We start from the raw sequence: 16,883 nt of genomic DNA, 5'->3' as shown, positions 1-16,883 counted from the left end.
GACCTCAGTCTCACATGAAAGTTGCTTGTGATTGTTACATGACACTAGGTTGTCGTAAGAGAAAGATGCATGAAGTGTGAACTGGAGCTTTCTTGGATCCTCAAAAAAATATGTTTTTGGAGAATGTGGGCATCAATCCCACTACCTCTCGCATGCTAAGCAAGCACTCTACCATTTGAGCTAATTCCCCATTTGGGTAGAAATGCCACTATGAGCAACCAAGAGGGTCCAGTCTTGTCCGGCTATGCTGTTGGTGGACTTGATAGTGTACACGCCAACACTCGCAGATGCTCGGTGCATCTCAACAATTGTGCTGCGTAGCTAGTGGCCGGTTAGCTCAGTTGGTTAGAGCGTGGTGCTAATAACGCCAAGGTCGTGGTTTCGATCCCCATACTGGCCATCGATTATATTTTGAGTGTGAAAATTGTGAGTCACTTGCATGTGTATCGTCATGAGTGTCACAGAATGAATCTTAGCAGCTAGCCGAAATAGCTCAGTTGGGATAGCGTTAGACTGAAGATCAAAAGGGCCCTGGTTAGAGCCTGGGTTTCGGCATTAGATGTTGTTCCTTCTTTATGTTCTGCTTTGGCTTTAAGGAAAGTGCCCACAGCTGTGTTTGTGGGCCTGAATCGTGTGTGCTACGCTGCTCCTGTGAATGTAAGTAAAGTCTTTCTTTTTCATGTGAAATTGTGACCTCAGTCTCACATGAAAATTGCTTGTGATTTTTACATGACGGTAGGTTGTCGTAAGAGAAAGATGCATGAAGTTTGAACTGGAGCTTTCTTGGATCCTCAAAAAGAATATGTTTTTGGAGAATGTGGGCATCGATCCCACTACCTCTCGCATGCTAAGCAAGAACTCTACCATTTGAGCTAATTCCCCAGTTGGGTAGATATGCCACTATGAGCAACCAAGAGGGTCCAGTCCTGTCCGGCTATGCTGTTGGTGGACTTGTTAGTGTACACGCCAACACTCGCAGATGCTCGGTGCATCTCAACAATTGTGCTGTGCAGCTAGTGGCCGGTTAGCTCAGTTGGTTAGAGCGTGGTGCTAATAACGACAAGGTCGTGGGTTCGATCCCCATACTGGCCATCGATTATGTTTTGAGTGTGAAAATTGTGAGTCACTTGCATGTGTATCTTCATGACTGTCACAGAATGAATCTTAGCAGCTAGCAGAAATAGCTCAGTTGGGAGAGCGTTAGTCTAAAGGTCCCTGGTTCGATTCCGGGTTTTGCCAATAGATATTGTTCCTTCTTTATGTTCTGCTTTGGCTTTAAGGAAAGTGCCCACAGCTGTGTTTGTGGGCCTGAATCGTGTGTGCTATGCTGCTCCTGTGAATGTAAGTAATGTGTTTCTTTTTCATGTGAAATTGTGACCTCAGTCTCACATGAAAGTTGCTTCTTATTGTTACATGACAGTAGGTTGTCGTAAGAGAAAGATGCATGAAGTGTGAACTGGAGCTTTCTTGGATCCTCAAAAAGAATATGTTTTTGGAGAATGTGGGCATCGATCACACTACCTCTCGCATGCTAAGCAAGCACTCTACCATTTGAGCTAATTCCCCAGTTGGGTAGAAATGCCACTATGAGCAACCAAGAGGGTCCAGTCTTGTCCGGCTATGCTGTTGGTGGACTTGTTAGTGTACACGCCAACACTCGCAGATGCTCGGTGCATCTCAACAATTGTGCTGCGCAGCTAGCGGCCGGTTAGCTCAGTTGGGTGGAGCGTGGTGCTAATGACGCCAAGGTCGTGGGTTCGTTCCCCATACTGGCCATCGATTATATTTTGAGTGTGAAAATTGTGAGTCACTTGCATGTGTATCGTCATGAGTGTCACAGAATGAATCTTAGCAGCTAGCCGAAATAGCTCAGTTGGGAGAGCGTTAGAATGAAGATTAAAAGGGCCCTGGTTAGAGCCTGGGTTTCGGCATTTGATGTTGTTGAGTGTCCAGCCTTGTCAGGCTATGCTGTTTGTGATCTTGTTAGGTTACGTGCCAGCACTTGCAGATGCTCGGTACATCGCAAATATTGTTCTCTGTATTTATCGGCCGGTTTGCTAAGTTCGTTAGAGCGTGGTGCTAATAATTCCAACATCTATGGGTAGATCCCCATACTGGCCATCAGGTACACTTTGAGGGTCAACATTGTGAGTCACTTGCATGTGTTTTCAAACATATGACTATTTTACACCATTTTAAAGACAAGACTCTACTTTATCTAACCACACTGTCCGATTTCAAAAAGGCTTTACAGCGAAAGCTAAACATTAGATTATGTTAGGAGAGGACATAGACAAAAATAACCACACAGCCATTTTCCAAGCAAGGATATATGTCACATAAACCCAAAACACAGCTAAATGAAGCACTAACCTTTGACGATCTTCATCAGATTACACTCCTAGGACATCATGTTACACAATACATGTATGTTTTGTTCGATAAAGTTCATATTTATATCCAAAAACAGCATTACATTGGCGCGTGATGTTCAGAAATGTATTCCCACCAAAACTTCCGGTGAATGTGCACATCAATTTACAAAAATATTCATCATAAACGTTGATAAAATATATAACAATTATTTAAAACCTGTTGGGGATAGAGGGCAGTATTTGCACGGCCGGATAAAAAATGTACCCGATTTAATCTGGTTACTACTCCTGCCCAGTAACTAGAATATGCATATAATTAGTAGATTTGGATAGAAAACACTCTAAAGTTTATAAAACTGTTTGAATGGTGTCTGTGAGTATAACAGAACTCATATGGCAGTCAAAACCCTGAGACAAATCCTAACAGGAAGTGGAAATCTGATGTGTGGAATCACTTCAAGCCTTTGCCATTGAAACACACAGGGACTTATTAATCATTTAGCACTTCCTAAGGCTTCCACTAGATGTCAACAGTCTTTACAAAGTGGTTTGAGTCTTCTATGGTAGAAACTGACCCAAAGAGAGGCTTGGGAAGTTGGTCACAGGGGGAGGGCCATTACTACTATGACGCGGGCGCCCATGGGAACCCTTTTGTTCCGAAACGTTTAGTAAGACAATGCAATCGTCCGCCTTGAATATTATTGAAGCTCTGGTTGAAAAAGGCCCTAAAGAGTTATGTTATACAACGTTTGACATGTTTGAACGAACGTAAAATATTTTTTTTGCACATTCGTGACGACAAGTCCCGCGCGCTTCAGTACACTATGAGTAGCCTTCGGAAAGCGCTAACAAGAAGGAACTATTGGGACATAAATTATTAACTTTTTCGAACAAAACTACATTTGTTGTGGACCTGGGAATTCCTGGAAGTGCCTTCTGATGAAGATAATCAAAGGTAAGGGAATATTTACAATAGTATATTTGATTTTAGATGGTTCCAAGATGGCGCTAACATGTATCGCCTAGCCTATTTTTCTGAGCATACCACCTCGTTTATTGCAAAGTGTGATTTCCCAGTAAAGTTATTTTTAAATCTGGCAATGCGGTTGCATTCACGAAATGTTAATCTATAATTCTTTGAATGACAATATAAAATTTTAACAATGTTTTCGAATAGTAATTTTGTAAATTGTAGCGCTGATTTACTGGTAGCATTTGAGGGAAAATATTTTCTGAACGATGTAAAATGCTGTTTTTATATATAAATATGAACTTTATCGCACAAAAAATGCATGTATTGTGTAACATGATGTCCTAGGAGTGTCATCTGATGAAGATTGTCAAAGGTTAGTGCTGCATTAGCTGTGTTTTTGGGTATTTGTGATGCATCTAGTTGCTTTGAAAATGGCAGTGTGATTTTTTTTGGCAGGGTACTCTCCTAACATAATCCAATGTTTTGCTTTTGCTGTAAAGCCTTTTTGAAATCGGACAACGTGGTTCGATTCAGGAGAGGTGTATCTATAAAATGGTGTAAAATAGTCATATATATCAGAAATTGAAGTTATAGCATTTATGAGGTTTTGTATTTCGCGCGACGCGATTCCACTGGCTGTTGACTAGGGTGGGATGCAAGCGTCCCACGTTCCCAGACAGGTAAAAGAATTATAGATAGACTACTCCTGGATGCAACCGCGGTGTCACATTTTAACTTGTTATGGATAGGGGGCAGTATTTTCACGGCCGGATAAAAAACATACCCGATTTAATCTGGTTATTACTCCTGCCCAGAAACTAGAATATGCATATAAGCTTTGGATAGAAAACACTCCAAAGTTTCTAAAACTGTTTGAATGGTGTCTGTGAGTATAACAGAACTCAAATGGCAGGCCAAAACCTGAGAAGGTTCTGTACAGGAAGTACCCTGTCTGACCATTTCTTGGCCTTCTTTGTCATCTCTATCCAAAACAGAGGATCTCTGCTGTAACGTGACACTTTCTAAGGCTCCCATAGGCTCTCAGAAGGTGCCATAACGTTGAATGATGACTCTGCAGTCTCTGGCTGAAAAACAGTAGCGCATTTGGATAGTTGTCGATCTGAGAACAATGAGACTGGGCGCGCGTGCACGTGAAGAGGCCATTTTACATTTTCAGTCTTTGAACGAAAACAACGACTCCCGGTCGGAATATTATTGCTAATTTACGAGAAAAATCTTATAAAAATTGATTTTAAACAGCGTTTGACATGCTTCGAAGTACGGTAATGGAATATTTTGAATTTTTTTGTCACGATACACGTCCGCGCGTCACCCTTCGTTACCCTTCGGATAGTGTCTTGAACGCACGAACAAAACGGCGCTATTTGAATATAACTATGGATTATTTGGAACCAAACCAACATTTTTTGTTGAAGTAGAAGTCCTGGGAGTGCATTCTGACGAAGAACAGCAAAGGTAATCAAATTTTTCTTATAGTAAATCTGAGTTTGGTGAGTACCAAACTTGGTGGGTGTCAAAATAGCTAGCCTGTGATGGCCGGGCTACCTACTCAGAATATTGCAAAATGTGCTTTCACCGAAAAGCTATTTTAAAATCGGACACCGCGATTGCATAAAGGAGTTCTGTATCTATAATTCTTAAAATAATTGTTATGTTTTTTGTGAACGTTTATCGTGAGTAATTTAGTAAATTCACCGGAAGTGTTCGGTGGGAATGCTAGTTCTGAACGTCACATGCTAATGTAAAAAGCTGGTTTTTGATATAAATATGAACTTGATTGAACAAAACATGCATGTATTGTATAGCATAATGTCCTAGGAGTGTCATCTGATGAAGATCATCAAAGGTTAGTGCTGCATTTAGCTGTGGTTTTGGTTTTTGTGACATTATATGCTAGCTTGAAAAATGGGTGTCTGATTATTTCTGGCTGGGTACTCTCCTGACATAATCTAATGTTTTGCTTTCGTTGTAAAGCCTTTTTGAAATCAGACAGTGTGGTTAGATAAAGTAGAGTCTTGTCTTTAAAATGGTGTAAAATAGTCACGTTTGAAAAATTGAAGTTTTCGGATTTTCGAGGAGTTTGTATTTCGCGCCACGCCCTATCATTGGATATTGGAGCGGTGTTCCGCTAGCGGAACGTCTAGATGTAAGAGGTTAAAATAGCTTTACGTTGAAAGCACATTATTAAATATTCTGAGTACAATGCTCGCCATCACAGCAAGCTATACAGACACCCGCCAAGTTCGGGGTCACCTAAACTCAGAATTAGTATTATCAATATTCTCTTACCTTTGCTGATATTCGTCAGAATGCACTCCCAGGACTGCTACTTCCACAAGAAATGTTGTTTTTGTTCAAAATAATCCATATTTATGTCCAATTACCTCCGTTTTGTTCGTGCGTACAGAGCACTATCCAAAGGCATAACGCGCGAGTGTGGTACCAGAGATGAAAAGTCAAAATGTTCCATTACCGTTCTTAGAAGCATGTCAAACGTTGTTTAAAATCAATCTTTATGCTATTTTTAACGTAAAATTGTGATAATATTCCAACCGGACAATAGCATATTCATTCAAGAAGAAAAAGAAGGATAGGGGTGCTCGCGGGATCGCGCATATCCAATCCCTTTGTCCCCAGGCAGTCCACTGATTGACTGAGCTCCTATACTCTGCCCAGTGACAGGAGAATGCTGAAAGAACTTTCTGAAGGCTGTTGACAGACAATGGAAGCCTTAGGAAGTGTAACATGACCCCACAGACACTGTAGTTTTGATAGAGATTCAAAAGAAGAACTAAAATTCTCAGACTTTCCACTTCCTGGTTGGATTTTTCTCAGGTTTGTGCCTGCCATATGAGTTCTGTTATACTCACAGACACCATTCAAACAGTTTTAGAAACTTCAGAGTGTTTTCTATCCAAATCTACTAATAATATGCATATTCTAGTTTCTGAGCCAGAGTAGTAACCCGTTTAATTTGGGTACGTTTTTCATCCGGCCGTGAAAATACTGCCCCTATACTTTAAGAAGTTAAACAGCTTGGAAAATTCCAGAAAATTATGTCATGGCTTTAGAAGCTTCTGATAGGCTAATTGACATAATTTGAGTCAATTAGAGGTGTACCTGTGGATGTATTTCAAGGCCTACCTTCAAACTCAGTCCCTCTTTGCTTGACATCATGGGTAAATCAAAAGAAATCAGCCAAGACCTCAGAAAAGTAATTGTAGACCTCCACAAATCTGGTTCATCATTGGGAGCAATGCCTGAAGGTACCACATTCATCTGTACAAACAATAGTACGCAAGTATCAACACCATGGGACCACGCAGCCATCATACCGTTCAATAAGGAGACGTGTTCTGTCTCCTAGAGATGAACTTACTTTGGTGCGAAAAGTGCAAATCAATCCCCAAAAAACAGAAAGTACCTTGTGAAGATGCTGGAGGAAACAGGTACAAAAGTATCAATATCTACAGTAAAACGAGTCCTATATCGACATAACCTGAAAGGCCGCACAGCAAGGAAGATGCCACTGCTCCAAAACCGCCATAAAAAAGCCAGACTACGGTTTGCAACTGCACATGAGGACAAAGATCGTACTTTTTGGAGAAATGTCCTCTGATCTGGTGAAACAAAATAGAACTGTTTGGTGTCATGACGTGGCCCTCTTTGGGTGCAGCGAGCACCATCCCCCTCTCTCTCTCTCGCCGCCTCTCTCTCTTCCCCCTACACCCCAGCTCTGTTGGACAGGTCATAAATTCCTAGAGGAGTTTTGTCTCCTCTTGGCCAGAGTATAAAGTTAGTTTTCATAGAGAGAACAAAGGAACTTCTTCCACATCACAGAACTTGAGAACTGAACAATATCCATGTTCTGGAGAAGGTATAAATGGTCGGTGAAGTAGCCAGCTACAAACTGGTCCGTTTTGTACAATTTGGTGACCTCAGGAAAGGCAGTACAGCCACATTACCATAACTTTGTTTATACAAGAGTCTTGGATGTGGGGCTTTCATCTAATTGTTGTATAAAATGAATGAGTAAATATGAAACTATTTGTGAAATTATGTGATGTGATTATAAACTGTTTAACCTCTATGGGACCGGCGGGACGAATTCGTCCCACCTACGTAACAGCCACTGCCAGCCTGTGGCGCGATTTTCAAAATCTTCAAAATCCTATTACTTCAATTTCTCAAACATATGACTATTTTACAGCCATTTAAAGATAAGACTCTCGTTAATCTAACCACACTGTCCGATTTCAAAAAGGCTTTACAACGAAAGCAAAACATTAGATTATGTCAGCAGAGTACCAAGCCAGAAATAATCAGACACCCATTTTTCAAGCCAGCATATAATGTCACCAAAACCCAGAAGACAGCTAAATGCAGCACTCACCTTTGATGATCTTCATCAGATGACAACCCTAGGACATTATGTTATACAATACATGCATGGTTTGTTCAATCAAGTTCATATTTATATCAAAAACCAGCTTTTTACATTAGCATGTGACGTTCAGAACTAGCATACCCCCCGCAAACTTACGGGGAATTCGCTAACATTTTACTAAATTACTCACGATAAACGTTCACAAAAAGCATAACAATTATTTTAAGAATTATAGATACAGACCTCCTCTATGCACTCGATATGTCCGATTTAAAAATAGCTTTTTGGTGAAAGCACATTTTGCAATATTCTAAGTACATAACCCAGGCATCACGGGCTCGCTATTTAGACACCCGGCAAGTTTAGCACTCACCATAATCATATTTACTATTATAAAAATGTCATTACCTTTTGTTGTCTTCGTCAGAATGCACACCCAGGACGTCTACTTCAATAACAAATGTTGGTTTGGTCCAAAATAATCCATCGTTATATCCGAATAGCGGCGTTTTGTTCGTGCGTTCCAGACACTATCCGAAATAGTAAAGAAGTGTCGCGCGCTTGGCGCAATTCCTGACAATAAAATTCAAAGTATTCCATTGCCGTACGTCGAAGCATGTCAACCGCTGTTTAAAATCAATTTTTACGTCATTTTTCTCGTAGAAAAGCGATAAAATTCCGACAGGGAATCTCCTTTTCGGCAAACAGAGGAAAAAATCACAAAGGCGGGGGCGGTCGGGGTCACGCGCATAAGCTAGTGTCTCTTGATGGGCCACTTGAGAAAGGCGATAATGTGTTTCAGCCTGGGGCTGGAATGACGACATTCTCTTTTTCCCGGGCTCTGAGAGCCTATGGACGACGTGGGAAGTGTCACGTTAGAGCAGAGATCCTTAGTAAATGATAGAGATGGCAAAGAAGTTCCAGAAATGGTCAGACAGGCCACTTCCTGTAAAGGAATCTCTCAGGTTTTGACCTGCCATTTGAGTTCTGTTATACTCACAGACACCATTCAAACAGTTTTAGAAAATTTAGGGTGTTTTCTATCCATATGTAATAAGTATATGCATATTCTAGTTACTGAGTAGGAGTGGTAACCAGATTAAATCGGGTATGTTTTTTATCCAGCCGTGTCAATGCTGCCCCCTAGCCCTAACAGGTTAACCCCTGTGCGGCCTGGGACGGACATCCAGCGAAAAATCATATCGCCATTAGCATAACAAAATGTAATAATTTTATTTTTTTCAATTTTTTTTTCAAATTATATCGTTTTATAGATACACCTCTCCTGAATCGAACCACGTTGTCCGATTTCAAAAAGGCTTTACAGCAAAAGCAAAACATTAGATTATGTTAGAGGAGTATATCGTAAAAGTAGCCACATAGCCATTTTCCGACCAACCACATGCATCACAAATAACCAAAAAACAGCTAAATGCAGCACTAACCTTTGACAATCTTCATCAGATGACACACCTAGGACATCATGTTACACAATACATGCATTCTTTTGTTCGATAAAGTTCATATTTACATATAAAAACAGCATTTTACATCGGTGCGTAACGTTGACTAACTATTTTCCCTCAAATGCATCCGATGAAACAGCGCTACAATTTACTAAATTACTATTCAAAAACATTTTAAAAATGTAATATTGTCATTCTAAGATTTATAGATGAATATCTCTTGAAAGCACCTGTAATGGCAGATTTAAAAATAACTTTACTGGGTAGTCACACTTTGTGATAAAAGGGGATGCGATACTCAGAACAATAGGCTAGCAATCTTGGAACAATCGCATATCAAATCTAGTCTTGTATACTATTGTCAATAATCCCATACCTTTGATTATCTTCATCCTTAGGCACTTCCAGGAATCCCAGGTCCACAACAAATGTATTTTCGTTCAAAAAAGTTCATCCTTTATGTTCCATTAGCTTGTTGTTGTTAGCGCGTTCTGAAGGCTTCACCAAAAGTTCCGACGTGCGCGGGGCTACTCTTTCAACAAAATGCATTATTTTCTTATTTAGGTTCGTTCAAACATGTCAAACGTTCTATAACATAAATCTGTAGGGCCTTTTTCAACGAGAGCTCCAATAAGATTCGAGGGGGACGATTGCATTGTGTTTCAAAACATTTCGAAAGGGGAGGGTAACCAGCGGCGCCGGCGTCATAATGGTGATGGCCCTCTCCGTGTGACCACGTTCCACCACGTGTCATTCTGTCAGTTTTCACAGTAGGAGACTCAAATCACTTTGTAAAGACTGGGGACATCTAGTGGAAGCAATAGGAAGTGCTCAATGAACCATATCTCACGGTGTGATTAATAGGCAACGTGATGAAGTTGAGTTCGCAATTCAGAATTCCACTTCCTGTTTCGATCTGTCTCGGGGTTTTGACTGCCATATGAGTTCCGTTATACTCACAGACACCATTCAAACAGTTTTAGAAACTTTAGGGTGTTTTCTATCCACAAGTATTAATTATATGCATATCCTAGCTTCTGAGTTTGAGTAGTAGGCCGTTTAAAATGGGAACGAATTATTTTCAAAATGCGCTGTGGCGCCCCCTATCCTAGGCGACCGTCAAGAGGTTAATGAAGGAAACTCCAATTCCCTTTGGAGTTAACTGGGTCATGGGCCTGCCCCATGAGCACAGACATTGACCTGGCATTATGGGACAGCCCCTTTCTGCTGTTACGAATATAACCCCCACCTACGAAAATCCTCTTCAGACCAAGCTTACCTCAATTACGAGAGGGATAAGGTTTGAGTAGATTGCTGAATCTTTTGACTTCTCTGGGATTTGTGGGACACTAGCGTCCCACCTCGACAACAGCCAGTGAAATTGCAGGGCCAAATTCAAACAACAGAAATCTCATAATTAAAATTCCTCAAACATACAAGTATTATACACCATTTTAAAGATAAACTTGTTGTTAATCCAACTACAGTGTCCGATTTCAAAAAGGCTTTATGGCGAAAGCACACCATGCGATTATGTTAGGACAGCGCCTAGCCACAAAAAAACATAGACATTTTACAGCCAAGGAGAGGACTCACAAAAGTCAGAAATAGCGATTAAATTAATCACTTACCTTTGATGATCTTCATCTGGTGGCACTCCCAGGACTCCATGTTACACAATAAATGTTCGTTTTGTTCAATAAAGTCCCTCTTTATGTCCAAATACCTCCATTTTGTTCGCGAGTTTAGTTCAGTAATCCAAAGGCACAAAGTGCGCTCACAACATCCAGACGAAAAGTAAAAAAAGTTCCATTAAAGTTTGTAGTAACATGCCAAACGATGTTTATAATCAACCCTTAGGATCTTTTTATCATAAATATTCAATAAAATTTCAACCGGACAATACCGTTTTCATTAGAAAGGAAAGAGAATGAACGGTGCGCTCACAGCCATGCATGATAAACAATTCATGGCTTTCAGCTGAGCCACTTGCTCTGAGTGGTCTTATTCTCTCCCCTTTTACAATAGAAGCCTGAAACAAATTCTAAAGACTGTTAACATCTACTGGAAGCCTTATGAAGTGCAATCTGACCCCACAGACACTGGATACAGGATAGACATTCACTTCAAAAACTACAAACTTTAGAATTCCCACTTCTTGGTTGGATTTTTCTCAGGTTTTGTCCTGCCATATGAGTTCTGTTATACTCACAGACATTATTTGAACGTGTTTAGAGTGTTTTCTATCCAAATCTACCAATTATATGCATATCCTAGCTTTCCAACAGAGATCACGACGACACACTGAGCGTAAATATATATATATTGATTTCAATTATTCCCGAATGAGTGAGCGTTCATGTGGAAAGGATTAGCATTTCAATTGTTAGAATTATCAAGTGTGTAGTGATTCATTTGCATAATTCCCGCCATTCTCAGTCTACACCCACTTCTCTTTTGTCTACCAAGCTGCAATGCCGGTTTAGCCCACTAGGGCACATCCCCTTGTAACCATATCTACTCTGTTTGTTTGTGTGTGCATTTCTGTGATTATTTAGTTAGTTAATAAATAAATGATTGAGACAATTGATGTATGGATGATTAATAGTGAAGACTGGGTTCGTGCAGATAACCAACAATGTACGACATTTGGAATGAGACTAACGTGAGGTAAAGAATAATTCATTAGAAGACTAATTGATCAGATATTAAAATATCAGAAAGTTATATTAGGAAAATTATAACTTTGTAATCTGAATATTTCCCTTGGTGCCCCGACTTCCTAGTTAATAACCTCTCTAGGGTCGGCGGGACGAAATCGGCCCACCTACTCAACAGCCAGGTGAATCCCGTGGCGCGTTATTCAAATACCTTAGAAATGCTATTAATTCAATTTCTCAAACATATGACTATTTTACACCATTTTAAAGACAAGACTCTCGTTAATCTAACCACACTGTCCAATTTCAAAAAGGCTTTACAACGAAAGCAAAACATTAGATTATGTCAGCAGAGTACCCAGCCAGAAATAATCAGACACCCATTTTTCAAGCTAGCATATAATGTCACATAAACCCAAACCACAGCTAAATGCAGCACTAACCTTTGATGATCTTCATCAGATGACAACCCTAGGACATTATGTTATACAATACATGCATGTTTTGTTCAATCAAGTTCATATTTATATCAAAAACCAGATTTTTACATTAGCATGTGACATTCAGAACTTTTAAAATAGCTTTTCGGTGAAAGCACATTTTGCAATATTCTAAGTAGATAGCCCGGCATCACAGGGCTAGCTATTTAGACACCCACCAAGTTTAGCCCTCTCCTAAGTCAGATTTACTATAAGAAAAATGTTATTACCTTTGCTGTTCTTCGTCAGAATGCACTCCCAGGACTTCTACTTCAATAACAAATGTTGGTTTGGTTCAAAATAATCCATAGTTATGTTCAAATATCCTCTGTTTTGTCCGTGCGTTCAAGACACTATCCGAATGGTAAAGAAGGGTGACGCGCACGACGCATTTCGTGACAAAAAAATTCTAAATATTCCATTACCGTACTTCGAAGCATGCCAACCGCTGTTTAAAATCAATTTTTATGCCATTTTTCTCGTAAAAAAGCGATAATATTCCGACCGGGAAAGCGTGTTTAGGTTCAAAGAGAGAGAAAATAAAAACATGGGGTCGACTCGTGCACGCGCCTCTGTCCCATTGTCCTCTGATAGAGCACTTACCAAAAGCGCTAATGTTTTTCAGCCAGTGGCTGGAATTACATCATTCAGCTTTTTCCCGCCTTCTGAGAGCCTATGGGAGCCATAGGAAGTGTCACGTTACAGCAAAGATCCTCAGTTTTCATTAAAGAGAGGCAAGAAGAACAAGAACTTGTCAGACAGGTCACTTTCTGTAAGGAATCTTCTCAGGTTTTTGCCTGCCATATGAGTTATGTTATACTCACAGACACCATTCAAACAGTTTTAGAAACTTTAGGGTGTTTTCTATCCAAAGCCAATAATTATATGCATATTCTAGTTTCTGGGCAGTAGTAATAACCAGATTAAATTCGGTACGTTTTTTATCCGGCCGTGCAAATACTGCCCCCTACCCCCAACAGGTTAATTACATTTAGCTGACTAGTTAATCACGTAATAATAATTACAGAGAATTGATTTGATAAACTAACAGTCTTCAGTTTAATGATGCCAAAGACACGACATTGGCCATAATGACCATCGTTATGTTTGGAGGAAAAAGGGGAAGGCTTGCAAGCCGAAGAACACCATCCCAGCCATGAAGCACGGGGGTGGCAGCATCATGTTGTGGGGGTGCTTTGCTGCAGGAGGGACTGGGGCACTTCACAAAATAAATGGCATCATGAGAAAGGAAAATGATGTGGATATATTGAATAAACATCTCATGATATCAGTCAGGAAGTTAAAGCTTGGTCACAAATGGGTCTTCCAAATTGACAATGACCCCAAGCATACTTCCAAAGTTGTGGCAAAATGGCTTAAGGACAACAAAGTCAAGGTATTAGAGTGGCCATCACAAAGCCCCGACCTCAATCCTATAGAAAATGTGTGGGCAGAACTGAAAAAGTGTGTGCGAGCAAGGAGGACTACAAACCTGACTCAGTTACACCACCTCTGTCAGGAGGAATGGGCCAAAATTCACCCAACTTATTGTGGGAAACTTGTGGAAGGCTACCCGAAATGTTTGACCCAAGTTAAACAATTTAAAGGCAATGCTAACAAATACTAATTGAGTGTATCTAAACTTCTGACCCACTGGGAATGTGATGAAAGAAATAAAGCTGAAATAAATAATTATCTTTTATGTTATTCTGATATTTCACATTCTTAAAAGAAATTGGTGATCCTAACTGACCTAAGACAGGGAATTTTTAGTAGGATTAAATGTCAGGAATTGCAAAAAAAACGGAGTTTAAATGTATTTGGCTAAGGTGTATGTAAACTTCCGACTTCAACTGTAAGTGCTGGCGGTGGCACTATAGTTCCAGGTGTGTGTCAGAAATATTTCAGCTATTTTCTCAGCCATTATTATGAGAGCACAAGCTTACAGAGGCACTAAAGGGCTGAATTTTGATGAATAAACAAGTTATAGGTATAATGAGGGCTTGGCCACTCACTGGCCAATCAAGGCTTTATGTGGCTTAGTACTGCACTCATACATTTGTCTTAAGTTCTGTAGCATATTGATGGTCTTTGCATATTCATCAACTCCAATTTGGCTGGTGGTACAGAAAATATGGTCCCAGTGCATTGTGGATTGATACTACAGTTTATTAAATTGCATAGGCTACAGTAATGAGTGACAGCAACAGTAAACAAATACAAATAATATAACATCTAGTGTTTGAGTAATACTTTGGAGTTTTGACAGTCAACATTGTTGTTATTGGCATCAACGAGTATAGGCCTTTATGCATCTCACTTCTACTCAAATAAAACATTCTGGGCTCCCGTAAATTGTATTGTGTGTATGATGCACATTCTAAATAAGCAAGATATAGCCTAGGCCTACCGTTGATAATGCATAATAGGAGTGAATAATGTAAATACTAGAGGAGCGCGTCTTTGCTAACCTGACAAGAGGCGGTCTTTGGAAATGGGGATAGAGACAAGCCGAATGGAGTATACACTGCAGGTAGGCCTGTGTGAATTGAGAGCAATGCAAAAGAAGGTAGGCAAAAGCCTCACGAGTATACCATTTAGAAACCTTTGATGGATAAGCTACTTGGCGAATGCATGGCCAGGATAAGAAAAACATACGATGCATTGCTGTTGAACCAGCTTTAGTTATAGTATCCTATTAAGGGCTTGTTTTATAATCAAACAAAATGCAAAACAAGATTTACTTCAAAGCGGTCTCATGAGCCAAACCCTTTTTCGATAATCTTCACTAATTGGCGAATGTATTTGGCTGGACAAGAAAAACAGTGTTCATTGAGAGGAGAGGAAGCTATGCTTGGTTTTTAATCAAATGAAACGAAATGGGGAAAAATATTGTTCTTTAATGTTTCTAAATATCAGGTTTACGGGCACAAAAAGCACACCTCTCTTGTTCTATGTGCATATGGCATAGGCAATGTGCGTCACGGCTAGATAAACTGCGATTCCATTGTCAGAATCCATCTTAAATGTCCCAACCAGCACATACTGAAATTGGCAATTTGTCGCACGTTTTTAAGTACACACCTCAGATATTGCCACCCCTCCCCTCTCACCTCAGCGCAAGTGAGCTCATATAAAACAGGTAAATTACCAATCCTAGCTCTAGGGTTTGACAATAGAAGAGCTCCGGCTTTAACAGGTCGAAATTGCAAACATTGTGTTAAAATTGTGCTTGCCTAACGCCAGCCGAAAATAGAGCCCAGAGACTTTTGAATGACCTGAGGGCAATAACTGTAAGGGTGGAAGATCTCAAGCTTGGACATGTAATGTAATTTAATGTCCATTCATCTAAAAAAGGTTACACAAGGTTAATACAGCCAAATAAGGTTGTTTGGTGATTGAGATGTGTGTACAATGGATGATATTATCCAAATGGACCGGTTAGTGGGGTCATGCAGTGGACAGTTAATATATCATCTCCCGCTCAGTGATTAGTTGGCGGCCTGAAGAGAGGCTTGCATTGTGTACCACAATATGAATTGTTTCTTATTTTAAACTGTACCTATTGTATAATAAATTATATTATTAGTTTTGCTAGATCTGAGAAATAGGCTGCTTGTGAAGTAACTCATCTCTGACTCTCCTTACTGTTTTGATGAGTAGAACTACTAGCTTACGGAAAAACAGTATTTAATTATCATTGGTTCTAACACAATTAAGCAAATCTGACTTGTTTTCGGCCCATGTTTATTAGCTGCGGTAGAAGTCTGTTTTTGATAAACGAGGCAGTGGATGAGCCTATTATTAAATTAGGATGGCGCCAATGAGATCCACAATTTTACATGACTTGGGTCAAAAGAGGGACCAGTATGCATCAACCATGACTCAGTGGCTGACTGCTAATGATCAGGATGTAGTGAATGTGCAGCTGTCTTTCTAAATTCAATAAAAAAAAAACACATTTCAAAACCATATGAAACAAACAAACTAAAATCATGTATTTCACAGCAATCTAAAAACTAAAGAGCTTAAAAGGTTTAATTTGATTTGACCACCAAGGTTTCACTTTGCATGTTCTTAGCCCAGGGCTAAGCATATTTAATATTCAATTTAGGTGACAACGGAACTCTGTGATTGGCAAGCCTGAAAAACTGTTCCTAAGAATTATTTTAGACCTGGGCTAAATTCAGTGTGAACATGTGTGTGTGGCCGCCTAATGCCACCTTTGTGATAGGACTCCTGCCCCGGTGTACACTTCCACCTGTTTTGACCTGGCTTTCAGGTGTTTTGTCACCAACATCACACAAGTGTGATCGCGTGATCATTCACTCAAGGTCAATGTTCTGCCTAGGTGTCAAGGTATGCGTGAAGGGCTGTAGGAAGTCAGGCGCAGGAGAGCAGATATTTGGTAGCAAAACGGAGCCTTTATTTGGCGAACCAAAAACACACGGCACAAACGAACACGAAATACAAATACGGGTTGAACATAACCCAGCGCAACCAGCCTAACGTGCGCATACAT

General features: G+C 40.0%; 5 non-coding genes across 5 annotated transcripts; all 5 read left to right on the top strand.

Annotated features, from left to right (window-relative positions):
* The first annotated feature begins 326 nt into the window (after positions 1-326).
* Positions 327-400, top strand: trnai-aau (transfer RNA isoleucine (anticodon AAU)). The gene has a single exon. It is a non-coding gene; the product is annotated as a tRNA-Ile (tRNA).
* Positions 401-482: 82 nt separating this feature from the next.
* trnaf-gaa (transfer RNA phenylalanine (anticodon GAA)) lies at positions 483-555 on the top strand. The gene has a single exon. It is a non-coding gene; the product is annotated as a tRNA-Phe (tRNA).
* Positions 556-1,018: 463 nt separating this feature from the next.
* On the top strand, positions 1,019-1,092 carry trnai-aau (transfer RNA isoleucine (anticodon AAU)). Its single transcript has one exon. It is a non-coding gene; the product is annotated as a tRNA-Ile (tRNA).
* A 610-nt stretch (positions 1,093-1,702) lies between these two features.
* On the top strand, positions 1,703-1,776 carry trnai-aau (transfer RNA isoleucine (anticodon AAU)). Its single transcript has one exon. It is a non-coding gene; the product is annotated as a tRNA-Ile (tRNA).
* An 82-nt stretch (positions 1,777-1,858) lies between these two features.
* On the top strand, positions 1,859-1,931 carry trnaf-gaa (transfer RNA phenylalanine (anticodon GAA)). The gene has a single exon. It is a non-coding gene; the product is annotated as a tRNA-Phe (tRNA).
* Positions 1,932-16,883: the final 14,952 nt, after the last annotated feature.

Source organism: Salmo salar, chromosome ssa27 (assembly GCF_905237065.1).
Source record: "Salmo salar chromosome ssa27, Ssal_v3.1, whole genome shotgun sequence".
Classification (NCBI taxonomy): Eukaryota; Metazoa; Chordata; class Actinopteri; order Salmoniformes; family Salmonidae; genus Salmo; species Salmo salar.
The sequence above is the reverse complement of the archived record's forward strand: the minus strand, read 5'-3'. Positions and strand labels throughout refer to the sequence as shown.